Genomic DNA, 19,936 nt, shown 5'->3' with positions numbered 1-19,936 from the left:
ATTATTTTCATTCAAGTAGATTTTATTCCCTTTTGGCTTTGGTTGATTAATTGGTAACTCTTGAGTTATCAAACTCATTGTTGACTGAAAATTGGAATTTGTTCGGTTGAACGGTTTCCGGACGGTTCGGGTGGAGATTTGAGGAGGCGGGAACGCTTCGTTTGCGATTGTGCTGGGATCGGATCTGCCGGGTAGCCGAGCTCTCGTTGTGGAAAGAGAGGGTGTCACCTGCAAAGACACTCCGACGCTCTAGTCAGTTAGTGTGCAGGCGAGAAATAGGTTAAGTGGAATGTGTGACGTACCTTGGGGGAGGGATAGGACCCTTCCCTTATATACTATGTCAGATGTGGGTCCCACGAGGGCAGAACCCACCTTTCTCGAAGTTTCCTTGTACAGCTGTCACGGCCAGCTGTCCTGGACACGTGTTCGGACCGGATATGAGTGCATCATCCGACCGTTCAGGTCGGGTGGTTAATGGGTCGGGTCGTCCCAAGTTCCCTTTGGGCCAGGCCGTAACAGTACCCCCAACGCGTCATCAATAGTCGTGTGGGCTATTGGTGGCATGTTATCTCTGACCTCATGCGTTGTCGCCAAGTCAGCCGTCCGTGGGGGGACATGTCTCTTGCGCGCGTGCCTGTTTATTGCTGGGGCGATCATTCACCGCCTCGTTCTTCGTGTCGAGCATTAAATGCTCATAATGGGTTTAAAACCCTTCGTGCAAAGATTGATATGCCCCTCGGCTTTCGCGCTCCTTTTGGTGGTAGTTTTCAAATAGTTTTATGACGCCTTTGGTATTCATTTGGCATTTATCCCTTAGCAGTTCCAGGGCATTGTTGTTATTTTCCTTTCAGATCTTTGCTATCAGTACAGGTAATTGTGCATCTTATCCTTTTTCGTTGTTCTTTTGCTTCTGCCATTGCTTCCTTTTTGTGCATGCCGTTTGTTTTAGCTTTACATGATGGTTGATCTTAGGCCCTAAGTAGGTGTATTAGGAGGAGATTGCCATTCTAGGGTAGGTTTTGTTTGGGTGTTATCTTTTAGCCATGTTTAGCCTTTGTTGCAGAATAGATTGAGTGTAGCTTTTGCATTCACTCCGAGTACCCGACCTCTTAGACTGACTGAATGGTCCCCCCGTGTAGGTATGGCTCGCATCGCCTCCCGGGCTTCCCCTTCTCCCGCGGCGTACGACCCTTACGCCTGGGTGGTTTCTGACCTGAGGGACTCCCCCAATCAAATGGGCGAGGATGAGCTCACCGAGTTCCGCCAAAACGAGTACTTATGCGGCGAAACCTACGAGGAGTCTAACTACGATGTCTACGTCCCGGCTCCCCACGAGCGTTTATATGAGATCAACTTCAATGCTCCCCGAGTTGCCGACTGGATTTGGTTCTATAAATCCATGTTTACTCAAGTGGGGGTTCGTATTCCTTTCTCCGCCTTCCAAATTGCGCTTTTGGGTTGGATTTCTGTGGCACCGTTGCAGCTGCATCCGAACAGTTGGGCTTCAATCCGCTGTTTTGAGATGGTTTGTGAATATCTCGAGCTGCCGGTGTTTGTGGACGTTTTTCTTTTCTTTTTCAACCTTACAAACCCTTCGAAGGAAGGGAAACATAAGAAGGGGTTCATGTCCTTCCGATCTGCCCAAAGTCGGAGGATTTTTGGCTTGTTTGAGGACTCCTACCACGGGTTCAAAGATAAGTATTTCAAGGTGCGTCCCGTCAAAGGTCGTCATCCTTTCTGGTTGTTGTTAGACGGGGAACGCCTCATCTCGACGTATTGGAGCTTCGGGACGGGGTCCAATGCCTTTATTAAAGTGTCCTATAAGAGTATATCCGCTGTGGACAAGAAGATTGCCGACGTGTTATTGGCAGTCTTTGGGAGGAATCATGTGAATCCTCACCTCCTCATGGGTGATCGGGAAGTCGATCAGAACTATATTTGTGAGCAGTTTTAACTTGAGCTTTACTTTTATTTCTTGCTTTTTCCAATACTCCCTTATGACTAAACCATCTTCTTGTCCTGTTACAGTGGGGATGTCTGCCGAGGTGAAGGGTCTCCCTGACTTGTTCCAGACATTTTTGTGCGCAAGTGACGATGAGGCGGCCAATGAGAAGTCGGCTGCTCCCCCCGAGGACAAGAGCAAGGTCACTTCTGAGCAGGGGGTTGTGGCCGACGAGGTCGGTAACTCGGTTCAAGATGCACTGGCTCGCAACGACAAAGAGGTGCGCGTTTCCCCCTTCCGCGAAGTGGTCGGTACTGGGGGTTCGACGTCCAACCCAATAGCCGACGATGAGGTGGAAGAGGTGCCCAGCCTCAAAAGGAGGAAAACATCCAGTAGTCCCGAGGGGGTTCTTACTGTGATGGAGAAAAATTTTGACGCCGGGAATTTCATAGATGCTCAGTTGATTCCCGGCACTGAAGAGCATTTTCATGAGTCATCTCTTTCCGGGCAAGCGAGGTTGGAATCTGCCGAGAAGGCCAACAATGCTTTTAAATGCGAAGTTGAAACTCTTCGGGAGCAACTTACCCAAGCTAATGAGAAGCTCCAGGCCGCAGAAAATAAGGCCTCTACTGTTGAGAAAAACTGGAACAGTCTGATGCCACCGTTTCACGACTTATCGAGCGAGAAATGGCTTTGGAGGGTCAAGTCGGCGTGGCTCAAGGGCGGGTGACCGTACTAGAGAAAGAACGCGACGAGGCTGTTCTGGCGAAGGAGGCTGTCGAGACTGAGCTCGCGGGGTGGAAAACAAAGTATAAGGAGGTTGTTAAGTAGGGGAAAGGTGCAATCCTGGCGACTGAGGAAGCCCTGAAGGCTCAGGTCAAAATCGTTGCCCCTGACTTCGACACGTCAGCAATTGGTGTTTTCAAGATGATCAAAGACGGCAAGATTGTTGACATGCCTAGGAAATGATTTCTTATATTTTGTAACTTCGTGAAACTTTTCGTAAGCTGGTTTGACTTTCATGAACAATTTTTTGGGTCGTTTGCCCGTCTTATTGTAGTTAACACTTTCCTGTTCGTCTGGTTGTGTCGCCATTTATATTCACCGTTGTTATTCGTACTAGTTTTATCGTATTGATGGTATTCTGGCTGAGCCAGGTCGTGGCTCTTTAGTGTAGCCGTTTGTTATCGTCGCATTTTGTGGAGTTCATTTGCGCAATGGGTTGCCCAAGAAAAGTAAACAAACAAAACTTTTGACAAGTATATTTTAGTTGGTAATTGCACAAAAGATCTATAAGCCATAGCGAAAAGTACAATTTCATGGATTGGCTACTTAGCTCGTTTGGTCGGTAGGTCGTCACGCGTGCTAGGAGTAGAACCTTCTCAAGTTGCTCGCGTTCCACATTCTTGGGATCTCTTTACCATTGAGCCTTTCCAACTTGAAAGCACCTTTGCCAATCACCTCTTTAATTCTGTAGGGGCCTTCCCAGTTGGCCGTCAGTTTGCCCTCTCCCGGGGTTGGTAAGCTGATGTCGTTGCACCTTAAGACGAGGTCGTTTGGTTCAAACTCTCTTCTGAGTACTTTGGTGTTATAGCGTAGGGCCATTCTTTGCTTTAGCGCTGTTTCCGTTAGGTGGGCAATCTCTCTGACTTTGTCTATTAGGTCCTTCTCCACAGCTTCCCCCATTCCCTTCAAAAGTAGTCGTGGGCTCGGTTCCCCGATTTCCACGGGCATTACCGCGTCTAGCCCATATGTTAGTCGAAAGGGAGTTTCTCCAGTAGATGACTGTTCGGTTGTACGGTACGACCAAAGGATCGAGGCGAGCTCGTCGGGCCAAGCACCTTTTTTATCATCCAGCCGCTTCTTAAGTCCTAAAAGGATGATTTTGTTTGCGGACTCAACCTGTCCGTTTGTTTAGGGGTGTTCAACTGAGGAGAACTTCTGTCTTATACACTGGCCGGTGAGGAACTCCGTGAACTTTTTGTCGGTAAACTGTGTCCCGTTGTCCGAGATAACGATCTCCGGGATGCCAAACCGTGTTATCACTTGCCTCCACATGAACTTCCTGCAATTGGATGAGGATATGCTGGCCAGCGGCTTGGCCTCTATCCGTTTGGTGTAGTAGTCAATGGCGGCTATGAGGTACTTGACTTGTCCAGGACCAACCGAGAAGGGCCCCAAGAGGTCGACTCCCCATTGTGAGAATGGCCGGGAAGACGTTAACAAGCTTAGCTTGGAGGCCGGTGCCTTGTGAAAATTGGCGTTCTCTTGACACTTGACGCACTTTCTAACGAATTCTTTAGAGTCTGCCATCATTGATGGCCAATAGTATCCAACTCGGATTAATTTTCTTGCTAGGGCTTTGCCCCCTATGTGATGGCTGCAACATCCTTCATGGACTTCCCTGAGGACGTAGTCCATTTGGTCGGGGTATAGGCATTTCAATAGGGGCTGGTTGAGTCCTTTTCTGAACAGCTGACTTTGGATGATCGCATACTTGGCTGCTTCCCTTCTTAGTTTCTTAGCATCTTTTTCATCATCAGGGAGTTTGCCGTTTTCTAAGAAGCTGGTGATGGGGTCCAACCATGAGGGGCTTAGCCTTGACAGGTGCAGAGTGACTGCCAGCTCCCTCATCATACCTTGGATGAGAGATCGGTTACCTTCTCCCGGTTTTGTGCTAGCCAGTTTTGATAGGAGATCTGCCCGTGTGTTCCTTTCTCTTGGAACGTGGTGGATCGTGACCTCCTCAAACTTCTGGCTCAAATCCTTGACTTTCTCCAAGTAGTTTTGTAATAGTGTGTCTCTGGCTTGGTAGCTCCCGTTTACTTGGGAGGTGACAACTTGTGAATCACTGAATATTTCCAACCTTGTCGCTCCAACTTCCGTTCCTAGGGCTAAGCCCCCTATGAGGGCTTCATATTCTGCTTGGTTGTTCGAGACGGAGAATTCGAACTTGATCGATTGTTCATATACGACCCCGGCTGGGCTTTCCAGGATGATCCCGGCGCCCCCGGACGTCTGATTGGAGGCTCCGTCCACGTGGAGCTTCCACCGTGTGCCCGTCTCTTCGGTTGGATCTCCCGTCACTTCTACCAGGAAGTCAGCCATCGCTTGCACCTTGATTGCTTGTCGGGGTTCGTACCGTATGTCATATTGGGAAAGTTCAATAGACCAAGTCATCATCCTTCCCGCCAAATCGGGTTTTTGGAGTACTTGTCGAATTCCTTGGTCCGTCCTTACGACAATCTGGTGACCTTGGAAGTATTGTTTTAACCTCCGCGAAGAGGTCAAGAGTGCCAGAGCTAGCTTTTCCAGTTTGCTGTACCTTAGTTTTGCCCCTTGTAGGGCTCTGCTCACGAAATTGACTAGTTGTTGAGCCCTTCCTTCTTCTCGTACCAAAACTGCAGCCAGGGCTTCTTCTGTTATGGCGAGGTATAGGTATAATGGCTCCCCGGCCTTTGGCTTCCCGAGCACAGGGGGTGTCGCCAGGATTTCCTTGAAGTGTCTAAAAGCTTCCTCGCATGTGGGCGTCCATTCAAATGCTATCCCTATTCTCATGAGGTTAAAGAAGGGTAGGGCTTTTGTTGCCGAAGCTCCGAGAAAACGGGATAACGAGGTGAGTCGTCCTGCCAATCTCTGGACGTCCTTGATACAACCCGGACTCTTCATCTGGAGTATCACTTGGCATTTCTCAGGGTTAGCTTCTACCCCCCTTTGGGTTATCATGAACCCTATGAACTTTCCAGCTTCCATGGCGAAGGCACATTTGAGGGGGTTGAGTCTTATACCGTGTTGTCGGAGAGACGCGAATACTTTTGCCAGGTCATTCAGGAGGTCGTCGGGTCGCGCAGTTTTTGCAAGGATGTCATCTACATAGACTTCCACTGTCTTGCCTATGAGGTCACGAAATATTTTGTTCATCAGCCTCTGGTATGTTGCCCCTGTGTTTTTTAGGCCGAATGGCATCACCTTGTAACAGAAGGTTCCCCCAGGCGTTATAAATGTTGTCTTGTCCTCGTCAGGTCGGTGCATCGGTATCTTGTAGCCTGAGTAGGCATCCATGAAGCTCAGATACCGGTAGCCCGCCGCCGCGTTGACGAGTGCGTCTATGTTGGGGAGGGGGAAACAATCTTTGGGGCATGCCTTGTTGAGGTCGGAGTAGTCTACGCACATTCTCTATTTACCGCTGTCCTTTTTTACCAGAACTACATTCGAAAGCCAGGTCGAGTAATTTAGTTCCCGTATGAAACCTGCTTCTATGAGGCTGGACGTCTGCCTGACCACCTCCTCCGCCCTCTCCCATGACATCTTTCTCCTCCGTTGGGCTACCGGGCGTGCTCTCGTTTTGACGGCCAAGTGGTGTGACATGACTTCGGGGTCTATGCCCGGCATGTCAGCCGGTGTCCAGGCGAACAAGTCCCCATTGGCCCTGACCATTTCTACCAGAGGTTCCTTCAATTCATGTGGAAGGTTTCTATTGACAAACGTGAACTTTTCCTCCGTGTCACCGACCCTGAACTTTTCCAGGTTCCCCTCTGGTTCCGGTCTGGGCTTGTCGTCAACCCTGGCATCTAGGTCGGCCAGGAACACCCCCGACGCTTCTTTAGATTTCTTCCTTAGGGAGAGGCTGGCGTTGTCGCAAGCGACCGCTGTTTCTAGATCTCCCCTTATGGACCCTATAGATCCGTCGTCGGTAACAAACTTCATGACTAGTAGCTTTGTGTTGATTATCGCTTCAACGTCGTTAATTGTCTTCCTCCCTAAGATGATGTTGTAGGCCGTGGAATCTCAGAGGACCACGAACTCAACCATTGCCGATCTCTGGCCTTGAGCCTGTCCCATGGAGACCGGCAGGGATATCACTCCATCGGGCTTGATGAAGTGGTCGCCTAACCCGATGACCCCGTGCTGGTGAGTCGATAGGTCGGCGTCCCTTAACCCCAGTGCATCAAACACGTTGCGAAACATAATGTTCGAGTCTGCCCCCGTGTCAACAAGGATTCGTTTGACAAGGCCGGTTCCCACTATGGCCGTGATGACCATGGGTGGGTTTTCAGGGGCCTCGTCGAACCATTGGTCTTCTGGGCCGAAAGAGATAGATGGGGGCTTCTTAGAGCTTCGCACCAGTGAGGAGGAGACCGCTAGGACCTTGGCGTCTTTCTTGTGCGCCGATCGCGACCTTGGAGCGGTGTTTTTGGCAGTTACTACGTTTATCACGGTGAGACTGTGGTGTTTGTCTTCTAGCTCTTGTCGCCACTTTGCCGACCGGGTCTTGCCTTCCTCGTCTTGGTCGCGATGACGCTTCCTCGGCTCCCTTATAAGATGGGAGAATTCTATTAGTTTACCGTCCCTTATCGCTTATTCTAGTGCATCCTTCAGGTCAAAGCAGTCCTGTGTTTGGTGCCCATAGCCCTTGTGGTAGTCACAGTAAAAGTTCTTGTTTCCCCCCGTACAGTTCTTGAGTGGTCGGGGTTTCGACAGGATTCCTTTCTCGGCAATTTGCTGATAAACTTCCATGATGGAAAGAGTGAGCGGAGTGTAGTTGGTGAATTTCCCGATCCGGGGGAATGGTCTGGGTGCCTTGCTCGGCGCTCCCTCCCTGGCTTGCTCTTTCTGTCTTTCTCCGTTACCTTGTTGCCTAGCTTGATTGTAGCCGGAGTGTCGTTTATTGGCAGCCACGACTTGGCTGACTTCCTCGTCATTTATGTATTCCTTATCTACCGTTTGGATCTCGTGCATCGTCCAAACCGGTTTCGTGGTGAGGTGTTTTTGGAAGTCCTCGTTGAGGAGGCCGTTTGTCAGACAAAGGCTGGCCACCGAGTCAGTTAAGCCGTCAATTTCTAAGCATTCATCGTTGAACCGGTCCAGGTATTTCCTGGTCGGCTCCCCGGGCCTTTGGGTTATCCCAAGCAGGTTGATTGGGTGCTTTGCCTTTGCTATTCATGTTGTGAATTGAGCTAAGAAGGCACGACTGATGTCCGAAAACCCATAGATGGATCCCTGCGGGAGGCCGTTAAACCATCTGATCGCAGGTCCTGTCAGGGTCACCGGGAAGGCTCGGCACCTCACCTCGTCCCTTACTCCCTCCAGATTCATTCTAGCTTCGAAGGCCGTGAGGTGCTCCAGAGAGTCTTGGGTTCCATCGTACCTCATGTCCGTTGGTTTGTCGAAGTTCTTCGGCAACCGGACCTTGAGGATGGATCGATGGAACGGGGTGGCACCCATTATCACGGGTCGCCGTGTCTTCACAGGCCTCCCTTCTCTTTCTTCGTGATCTCGCCCCCGGGAGTAGATGTTTGTGTCGTTTCGTCTTTTCGGGATAAACGAATCTTCTCTGGTGCTTTCCGCTTCCGTTCTGGAAGCGGAGGCGTGTCGGGGGCGACTTCGATGGGAATCTCTCTCTCGGCTTTCAGGAGGCGGGGAGTAGCTAGGATCGGTGGTTTGTTGATCATGCTCCTGATCGGCTAGTTGTCGTTCCAGGTTCTGGACCCTATGGCGTAGCTCCTGCATTATTCTGGCGCTGTCACTGCCAGTTCCTCCGAAGGGTCGCGTCCCTGTGCGTGGTTCAGTGCGTTGTCGGGGGGACCTTCGTCGCCCTCTCGTGAGGCGACAGAGGCTGCCCCCTCTGCGCTGGCTGCTCGGCCTTAGTCTCTAATGCCCGGCACGACGTCTATTTAGGCTTGATCGCCCCAGCAACAAACAGGCACACGCGCAAGAGACACGTCCTCCCCACAGACGGTGCCAATGTTTGGTTGAACAGTTTCCGGACGGTTCGGGTGGAGATTTGAGGAGGCGGGAATGATTCGTTCGCGATTGTGCTGGGATCGGATCTGCCGGGTAGCCAAGCTCTCGTTGTGGAAAGCGGGGGTGTCACCTGTAAAGACACTCCGACGCTCTAGTCAGTTAGTGTGCAGGCGAGAAATAGGTTAAGTGGAATGTGTGACGTACCTTGGGGGAAGGGTAGGACCCTCCCCTTATATACTATGTCAGATGTGGGTCCCACGAGGGCAGAACCCACCTTCCTCGAAGTTTCCTTGTACAGCTGTGACGGCCAGCTGTCCCGGATGCGTGTTCGGGCCGGATATGAGTGCATCATCTGACCGTTCAGGTCGGGTGGTTAATGGGTCGGGTCGGCCCAAGTTCCCTTTGGGCCAGGCCGTAACAGAATTCTTCAAGAATTAATTCAAGTTCCAATAACTCTAGCCTTTCCCAAGGAAAGACTAGGACCTGAGGAATTAAAATTAATTCATCCACTTGACTTACCTTCATAGTTCAAGGTTGACTTAATGGGAGAAAAATCCAATTATCATCACAATTGATAAGGATAACCAGGATAGGACTTCCAGTTCTCATACCTTGCCAAGAGCTTTATTAGTTATTATTTTAACGACTTGTTATTTTATATTACTTGTTCAACCCTTTTGAAAACCCCAAAAATATACTTTTCCATAACCAATAATAAGAACATACCTCCCTGCAATTCCTTGAGAAGACGACCCGAGGTTTGAATACTTCGGTTATCAATTTATTTAGGGGTTTGTTACTTGTGACAACCAAAATGTTTGTAAGAAAGGTTGATTGCTTGGTTTAGTAACTATACTTACAACAAGAGTTTACTATAACTTCTAAACCATCAATCTTCAGTTCTTCAGCGTGCGCGTCGATGGTCCTCTAGCATGTCACGCGTCCGCGGCAGGTGCACGTCTCCGTCTATAGGGAAGGCACCAGTTTGCACGTACGCTTCAGGTACGCGTGCGCGTTGGTCCTCGCTGGTCAGCTCCTTTATTTTCTTGTGTTCCTTCTATTTTTGCATGCGTCCTTTCCATCCTCTAAGCCATTCCTGCCAAGTAATCTCTGAAAATACTTAACACACATATCATGGTATCGAATGGTAATAAGAGAGGATTAAAATTAGCTAAATTAAGACTAAAGAAACATGTTTTAAATCATAGCACAAAATCAGAAAGGAAAGTGTAAAACTGCGGATTCTGTGAATAAATATGAGAATAGTGGATAAAATCCACTCAATTAAGTACAAGATGTACCACGAATTAGTGGTGCATCAGTAGGCTCTCTAGTTTGCTCTATCCTTCTTTTAGTGATGGGCTTGTCCTCCATATGGGGATGTCTCCTTTTATGACAATTCCAGCTGAATTATATAAGTGACAGATAAGGTGGGAAAAATCCAACCTTGCCTTGGTGGAGGGCTTTTCTGCCACCTTGTACAGCTCTTGAGGTATCACCTTATGTACCTCCACCTCACTTCCAATCATGATGTAATGAATCATGATGGCTCTGTCAATGGTCATTTCTGACCGATTGCTAGTAAGGATGATAGAGCATTGGATGAATTCCAACCATCCTCTAGCTGCGGGCTTGAGGTCAAGCCTTCTTAGTTGGATAGGCATGCCTTGAGTATCTCTCTTCCACTGAGCTCCTTCCACACAAATCTCAGAAAGAACTTGGTCCAACCTTTGATCAAAATTTACTCTTCTAGTGTAAAGATGTGGATCTCCTTGCATTATTGGCAAATGGAGCACCAACCTTACACATTTCGGGCTAAAATCCAAGTGTCACCCTCGGACCATGGTGCTCCAATTTTTGGGGGTTAATTTCACACTTGTATCATGATGTTTAGTGGTCCATGCATTGGCATAGAACTCTTGCACCATCAACATTCCAACTTCTGGGATAGGATTAGTTAGGACTTCCCAATCTTTTTTAGCCTAAAGAGGACTTCAGGGTTCACCCTCTTTTTTGCCACTACTTCATAGAAGTGGTCTTCATGATTTTTGGTGATGAATCTCTCTATCTCCTAAGGTTTGGAGGTGGAAGCAACTGCTTTCCCTTTTCTCTTTCTAGAGGATTCTCTGACTTTGGGTTCCATAGTGTGAATAGAAAGTGAAAAGCAAGGCTTTTCCAACACCAAACTTAAAAACTTTGCTCGTCCTTAAGCAAAATAGGAAGAAAAGAGTAGAAGAAGAAGAGAAATGGGAGAGAAAGGGGGAGAGGAAGATTCGGCTAAGTGGGGATTTAGTGTATGAAGTGTGTGTTGAAAGGGTTGGAAGAAGGGGTATTTATAAGGGTGGAATAGGGTATGGTTCGAATGAATGGGTGGGAATTGGGTGGAAAATTTTGAATTTGAAGTGGGTGGGAGTTGGTGGGAGTGATGATTGTTTTGGGAAGAGATATGGATGTGATTGGTTTAGGGTTTATGGGAAAGAGTGTGTGGGAAAAAGTAAAAGCAAGAGAGAGAAGAAGGTGGGGTGAGTGGAGATTCTGTGGGACCCACTGATCTTGGGAGGCTAGGGAATTCGAATTCCCTACCCCCTTGTGGGCGTTGAACGCCCAGCTCCTGCTCTTGGCTGGCATTCAACGCCAGCTATATGCCTCTCATGGGACGTTGAACGCCCATTGGGGGCCTCTTTCCTAGCATTCAACGCCAGGTCTCTGCCTCCATTGGGGCGTTGAATGCCCAGTCTTTGCCCCTTGAACGCTAGCTTCATGCCCCCTGGCTGGCATTCAACGCCAACAATGCTGCTCCTCATGGGCATTGAATGCCCACTCTAGCCTCCTTGTCTGGCATTCAATGCCAACAAGTACCTGCTCCAGGGTGTTCTGTTTCCATTTCTGACTGTTCCTATTTCTGTGCTAACTATTGTACATGATCACAAACTTAAAGAAATAACAATGTAAGATAAATTTAAAGACAAACAAAAATAACTAATTATGGTTGGGTTGCCTCCCAATAAGTGCTTCTTTAACTTCACTTGCTTGACGGTTAGTTCCTTACGGAGATGGATAGGGGCTTAGAATTTTGCCCCTTACAGTGAACTTTTTGCCTATGTTCTCATGGATAAGTTCTACATGTTCCAAAGACAAGATCCTGTTCACAGTGTGTGGAATGACTGGATTGTCAGTGAAGATAACTCTCACACCAGGTGAGAGGCCTTTAATGGAGATTCTCTTATTGCTCCAGCCCTTGGGCACTTTCTTATCGCCATTCCTCTCAGAGCATGATGATGGTTGCCCCACACCAAACTTAGAATTGGTATCTGGAGGCTCTGTTAGGCTTTGTATTGAGAGGAGTGGTTAAAGCACTTCATGTTTGTTAATGGTGCTTCCTTCAACTGAGGTAGAATGTGGTTTATGAACCTTGAACACAGGATAGTCCTCAGGACTAGTTCTCATCTGTCTACATCAATCACAGCCTTGCCTATGGCTAGGAAAGGTCTTCTAAGGATGATGGATTCATCCTCTTCCCCCCAGTATCTAGGATTATAAAATCAGCAGGGATATAAAGGTCTTCAACCTTCACCAGGACATCCTCTACCAGTCCATAAGTCTTTTTCATGGACTTGTCTGCCATCTCTAGTGAGATTCTTGCAGCTTGTACCTCAAAAATTCCCAACCTTTCCATTATAGAGAGAGGCATGAGTTTTATGCTTGATCTTAGATCACACAGAGCCTTATCAAAGGTCATGGTATTTATGGTGCAAGGAAATAAGAAGCGTCTAGGATCCGGCTTCTTCTAAGGTAATTTCTGCTGAACCCAGGTGTTGAGTTCCTTGGTTAGTGATGAGCGGATAATCTATACGCTTTTTGGCATTGTTTTTAGGTAGTTTTTAGTAAGTTTGAGCTACTCTTAGGGATATTTTCAATAGTTTTTAGGTTAAAATTCACATTTCTGGACTTTACTATGAGTTTGTGAATTTTTCTGTGATTTCAGGTAATTTCTGGCTGAAATTGAGGGACTTGAGCAAAACTCTGAAAAAGGCTGATAAAAGGACTGCTGATGTTGTTGGAATCTGACCTCCCTGCACTCGAAATGGATTTTCTGGAGCTACAGAACTCCAATTGGCGCGCTCTTAATGGCGTTGGAAAGTAGACATCCAGAGCTTTCCAGCAATATATAATAGTCCATACTTTATTCGGAAATTGACGATGTAACTTGGCGTTGAACGCCAAGTACATGCTGCTGTCTGGAGTTAAACGCCAGAAAAACGTCATGATCCGGAGTTGAACGCCCAAAACACGTCACAACATGGAGTTCAACTCCAAGAAAAGCCTCAGCTCGTGGATAGACCAAGCTTAGCCCAAACATACACCAATTGGGCCCCGAAAGTGGATTTATGCATCAATTACTTACTCATGTAAACCCTAGTAGCTAGTTTATTATAAATAGGACTTTTTACTAGTGTATTAGACATCCTGGATTGTATTTTGAATCCTGTGATCATGTTTTGGGGGCTGGCCATTCGGCCATGCCTGAACCTTTCACTTATGTATTTTCAACGGTGGAGTTTCTGCACACCATAGATTAAGGGTGTGGAGCTCTGCTGTACCTCAAGTTTCAATACAATTACTATTACTTTCTATTCAATTCTCTTTTATTCTTATTCCAAGATATACGTTGCACTTCAACTTGATGAATGTGATGATCCGTGACACTCATCATCATTCTCACCCATGAACGCGCGTGACCGACAACCACTTCCGTTCTACTCTAGGCCGGGTGCATATCTCTTAGATTCCCCAACAGAATCTTCGTGGTATAAGCTAGATAGATGGCGGCATTCATGAGGATCCGGAAAGTCTAAACCTTGTCTATGGTATTTTGAGTAGGATTCTGGGATTGAATGACTGTGACGAGCTTCAAACTCCTGAAGGCTGGGCGTGATGACAAGCGCAAAAGAATCAAGGGATTCTATTCCAACCTGATTGAGAACCGACAGATGATTAGCCGTGCTGTGACAGAGCATAGGAACGTTTTCACTGAGAGGATGGGATGTAGCCATTGACAATGGTGATGCCCTACATACAGCTTGCCATGGAAAGGAGTAGGAAGGATTGGATGAATGTAATAAGAAAATAGACATACGAGAGGAGCACAGCATCTTCACACCCTTATCTGAAATTCCCACTATTGCTTTACATAAGTATTTCTATCCCTTTTTATTTTCTTTTTATTTATTAATTTTTGAACTCACCATAAACCAATTTAATCTGCCTAAATGAGATTTACAAGGTGACCATAGCTTGCTTCATACCAACAATCTCTGTGGGATCGACCCTTACTCACGTAAGGTATTACTTGGATGACCCAGTACACTTGCTGGTTAAGTTGAACGGAGTTGTGTCCACACATAGCCAAGAGCCACAATAATGATTCCATACAACAACAAAAAATACTACATTGATGTGATCACAATTTCGTCCACCAGTTAGCACTGGAGGTTCTTCCTCCAAAGTCCTTGTTCCAAATAACTTGGTATTCAGCTTCACCAGATTCCTAGGTTCCGAGCAACTTACTCCTCCCTAGTTTCCTCTTCCTCATCAGAGGAAGAGTACTCTTCAGATTCTATGATCCTTAACCAAGCATTCAAGGGAACTTTGACGTGGCGGAAATTGGCAGATTAAGAATTATTAAGAAAAATGGCGTTGCAAGTATAGCTCTTAACCAGCAAAAATCCACTTGTCAATTTAGAAAATAGTTGTCACAAATTTTAGAAATAAAATACTAGGAGTATGAGTCCCAGGTCGTCTCCCAACGAGTTACAGAGAGATGTGTTATTTTATTAATTAGAGGTTTTCCAAAATGGTTTTGAGTTTGACAAAAAGGAAATTAAATCAGAGAATTTATGTAATTTAAATAAAAATCTTGACCGGGAGAAGATTAATAGGAAGTTCTATCCTTGTTGGAATTTTCTCAAAATCAATCAATAATTAGTAGTTGTTTCTACTCAGTTAACCCTCAACAAATGAAGAAAAATCAAGTTAAAAGTCAACTTCTATTCACAAGTCCTAATCCTCTCCCTTGAAAAGGATTAGAGTTAGTGACTAACAAGCCAACCAATAACAAACCAATTACAATTGAACTCTTAGTATTCCAACTCAAGGTTCTCCTTTTTATCAACTCCCAATCAAGTTGGAAAACTACTCCATTATCATAAATGTTGACTTCAGAAAATTAAGAGGGAAAATAAAAAGAGACATGATAACCAATAATCAAAGAGATTAATTAAAAATAAAAATGGTCTTGTATTAATGAACTCTAAAAATAATCCAATGTCAACTCTGGACAAATTAAAAATATGGAAGAGTAAATAAAAAGTAGATAAACAAACTAGAATGACCAGTTCCAGAGGTAGACTCTTCTCAATAACCAAAGCCAAAATCTTCAAATCCTAAATTATGAGTGTAAAAGAAAAACCTAGAGGAGGAGTAAAAATCAGATATGAAACTAGAAATTATTTGGAATGAATGTTGTCCTTTGTCTCTGCATGTTCCCTGGCTTTAATCTGTATTTCTGGGCCAAAAACTGGGTTAAAACGCGGCCCATAATCCACGCCAGCGACTTCTGTAAATTCTACAAATCGTGCACGTCACGCGTACACGTCGGTCACGCGTACGCGTCATTCAGTGATTTTCCTCTCCACGCGTGCGTGTCAGGCACGCGCTCGCGTCGTTTGTGCGAACTTCAATCCATGTGTACGCGTCCAGCACGCGTACGCATCGCTATGATTTTGTCCAATTCACGCGCACATGTCAGCCATGCGTGCGCGTCGCTGTTCACTGGTTGTCTCCTTTATTTCTTGTGTTCCTTCCCTTTTTGCAAGCTTCCTCTCTATTCTCTAAGTCATTCCTACCCTATGAAGCCTGAAACACTTAACACACAGATCACGACATCGAATGGTATAAAGGAGAATAAGAATATACAATTAAAAGATCTTTAGGAAGCAAGTTTTCAATCATAGAACAATTTTGGGAAGGAATTGTAAATACATGCATATCATATGAATAAGCGGGTGAAGACTTGATAAAACCAATCAATTAAACACAATATAAATCATAAAATAATGGTTTATCAACCTCCCCATACTTAAACATTAGCATGTCCTCATGCTTAGTTGAAGGAGATAAATATGAATGAACAGGGACATGTAAGACTTATGCAATGTAATGCAACCTACATATATGAATGCAACTATATGATTTTGTCTATTTGATTAAAAATAAATAAGTTCTCTAAGACAAAACATGGAGCAGATTTCACTAGTTCAAATCATATAGTAAAAGCAGGTAAATTTGTAAGAAGATAGCTCGTGAAAGCAGGGGACATGGAATCAAGCAATGAACCCTCACTGATGGTGTGTGTGCACTCTAATCTCTCTAGTGTATATGGTAATCACTCTATCCTTCTCTAATCATGCTCTCTAATTTTTTTTTGTTCTTCACCTAACCAATCAACAACATTTAATGTACCAATGCAAACATCATGAGGTCTTTTCAAGGTTGTAATGGGGCTAAGGTAAGGGTAAAGGTATATATGGCTAAGTGAGCTTATAAAATGAATCTTTAATTAACTCAAGCTTTCACCTAATCATATATGTATATTCTATATAACTTCAAATTTTATACCTAGCTACCCAGAATTTCCTTTTCGCATTCCACACTCATGCATCAACTTTATTTTAATTTTATCACATGTGCATTGATTGTTGAACTTTAACTTATCATTGGGGTAATTTTGTCCCCTTATTTACTAAAATAATTTTTTTAATATGAAAATAAACATAGCTTATCAATGCACATAGATTTTTAATTTTCTTTTATAGTTTCACATGTGTAGGTACCCAAATTCCCATTATTTCATCATGACATATTCCTTTATTAACCTTTGTTCCCACAATCTTCCCATACTCAATTAACACACAATTTTTATCTTAAGCTAACCAAAGATTCAATTGAAATATTTAATTATTTTTCTGCTTAAGGCTAGTAATATGGTAAAACGTAGAACAAATGGGATTAAAACAGCTCAAAGTGGCTAACAAAGGTAATTAAAAGGGTAGGCTTATTTGGGATAAGTGAGCTAAACAAACAATGGCCTCAATCATATGCATGCATATAACACATTAACATTGGACATATAGGATAAAACAAAATTCAGATTACAATCATAGAGAAGTAAACACACAAGAAAAAAAATACTTATGGTTAAATAATGTAACCATGTATTTAGGCTCAAAGTCTCACAGGTTGTGTGTTCTTTAGCTCAAAAACCATGTTCTAATTACAACTTCAAACAAATTTAACATAAAGGTTTTGATTTGAATTAGTGAAATTTTTCAAAAATAGGATCTTAAAAGAAACTTATTATCTTTTCAATCAAGTAGAACATGCATGCAATTAACCTATTACTATGCAATCTATCCTATTCTAAAAAAAAAGAAATTAGTGTTAGGGAAGAGAAATTACCTCCGCAAGTCAGGTACTGACCGACCTCCCCACACTTAAGGCTTTGCACCGTCCTCGGTGCCATCTGTCAAGAACAAAGGTGGGGTGGTAGCAGTATCTCCACAGTCGGGACCATCATGGCTCCCTATGCTCGTAAAGGAAGTGGAGTCCAGAGTGTTTGGGTATTTGTCAGGTCTGTGGTTGCCTGTGAGTAGCTTCTTGAGGTATTTGAATCGGCGCTGGTTACGGCGCTTTCGTAGCTTCACTTTCTGTTCATGCCGGTCCAACCTCTCCAGTATTTGATAGAGCAGCTGACTTGTTGAAGGTGCTTGTGGTGTTGAAGGAGGAATGTCTGCAGCTTGTTCTGTAGACTGGTTGGCAGTGGCTGTTGGTGGCCTGAGATATTTCCCGTTAGGGATGTACTGATCATCCCGTGGAAGCATGGGTTTGGTGTCTCCAGCTCTGTAGGAGACTCTGGCTGTAGAGACAAGATCTAAGACTAAGGCGGGAAAAGGTAAGTTGTCCGCAATTTGTACGTGTCCCATGGCATTCCGGATGTGTCTTGGTAGGTTTAGAGGCTGGTCTGTAAGGATGCACCATAGTAAAACGGCCATGTCTGCAGTGAAGGAGGACTCATGAGTACTCAGAAAGATGTAATGGGACATAATCTGTGCCCATACGCGAGCCTCCAAGGTAAGTGCGGAAGCCGATATTCCCTTAGGCCAGGAACGATGGTATCCATAAATCCATCTGCTGCCAGGTTGTGCGATAACTCTGAGAACAGCGTCCCAGTCAAATTGGTACGTCTGGTGCTTGAGTGCGACTTCTTGAAATGCGTCCAGTCCTTCTGGAGTAAGGGGAAGATCCAAGGCTTGTTGAATGGCCTCTTTTGTAATGGGGACTTGCTTTTGACGGACATAGACAGACTGCAGGGTTGGCAAGTGGAAATTGGAGTAGAATTCAACTACCCATGAAAGATTAACCTGCCGTGGCTGTCTCTGTAGGAATCCCCATTGTCGTCGCTCAATTCGCAGCTCAACAAATTCAACAATACGGATCGGGAGGATAAGAAGGTATTCATTGTTGTAACTCCTTTCTGCCAGGATGGGGAACATTTGCTCACAGTAGTGGTTGGGAAATCGCGCAGTGTCCTTTGCTAGGAAGGCTTTCTCTTTTTCATTGACCTTTATAATCCTCTTAATTCTTTTTATTGAAGGCTTAATTGCAGTTGAAGAGGACTCTGCCACTAATGCTCTTTTTGTTCCTCTCCTTGTTGTTGATTTGGGAGTAGCTTTTTCCTTGCCTTTCTTGGTGGCCATCCTAAAAAAAGTAAAAGAGAAAGTACGTCAAAGCGTCAAGGATTAGAGCAAGAAAGAGAACGGGAAAGGTGGTAATCAATGCACAGTAAAGAATAATGACGTTAACACATGGTCATGACTACATGGGAAAAGTCATCAATGGAAATATAGGAAGTGCACATGAGGACAGTTAAATGCAAGGTGGTTATTAGCATGCCGGCAAGGGCTTGAGTAGCATAGATCAAGCATTCAATGTCCAAATTAGATTACCAAGTCTTCCAAATTAACAATGTGTTTGTAATAACAATTATATTAAATTAATAAAATAGAAAAAGGGTTTTGTGAAAAGCAAGCATTTAAAGTAGTAGATTAAAAGAAATCTAAAAATAGTGCACAATGCCATACGGGCGTTTTCACAAACACATAGCATGCATGGTAAATAAGGTATTGAGAGTATTAAATTGAACATGCAAACAACCCTATAAAAATAATATATAATTGTCAAATAAATCCTTAACAATCCACAAGCAAAATATAAGAACTAATGACCCAAATAAATTTCTAACACCAATAAAAAGAAAAAGAAAGAAAAAGAAAACATGGATAATGAAAGGAAAATAAGAAGAAGAAGAAAACATGAAAATAAGAAGAAGAATAGAAAAGTAAGGAGGGAAGAAGAAAAGAAAAACCTTGGTAATGGTGGTGAGAAAGGGGAAGTAGAAAGTGAGAAAGAAGGAAGAAGGAAGAAGGGGGAAGAAATAAGAAGGGAAAAGAAAAAGTAGGATTTGGGGAAGAAAAAGATAAGATATTTTGGCAGATTTGGATAAGTTGTGCGGTGCAAGCGATGCGGACGCGTAGGTCACGCGTTCGCGCCGATAGCGCTTAAATGAGGTGACGCGGACGCATCGGTCACATGGACACGTGACATGATTCATGCTAGTGGCGCGAGGGTAGCCTCGCACTCGCACAACTCTTTGTGTGAAACGCATTTTGCCAAATTTTTGGGCGACGCGTTCGCATGGTTGACGCGCTCGCGTGGATGGTCAAACTTTGAAAATGGCACGGACACGTGGGGCACGCATATGCATGGTAGGGCTTGTGCGTCTAGCACAAGTCCAGCTCAACTCCAGCTTAACTTACTGCCATACACCCTTTTTACGTCGAATTGCAGGGCCACGCGTTTGCGTGGGTCACGCGGACGCGTGGGGAGGCTGTGCCGCAAACGACGCGGACGTGTTAGTGACGCAGTCGCATGGATGAATTTGTGCCAAAGGCACGCCTCTAGCCACACTTTCGCGTGACTCTCTGTTCAATTCTCTTTTCTTTTCGATGCACTATCGATGCGGACGCGTCGGCAACGGCGACGCTGGCGCGTCGCGTGCGATTTCTTCTTTCTTTATGTAATATGCAAATGCAGATGTAAACTATAGGCACTAGTACTTAGAAGAGTTATTGA

This window comes from Arachis hypogaea, chromosome 4, assembly GCF_003086295.3.
Source record: "Arachis hypogaea cultivar Tifrunner chromosome 4, arahy.Tifrunner.gnm2.J5K5, whole genome shotgun sequence".
In the NCBI taxonomy this organism is placed as follows: Eukaryota; Viridiplantae; Streptophyta; class Magnoliopsida; order Fabales; family Fabaceae; genus Arachis; species Arachis hypogaea.
The sequence above is the reverse complement of the archived record's forward strand: the minus strand, read 5'-3'. Positions refer to the sequence as shown.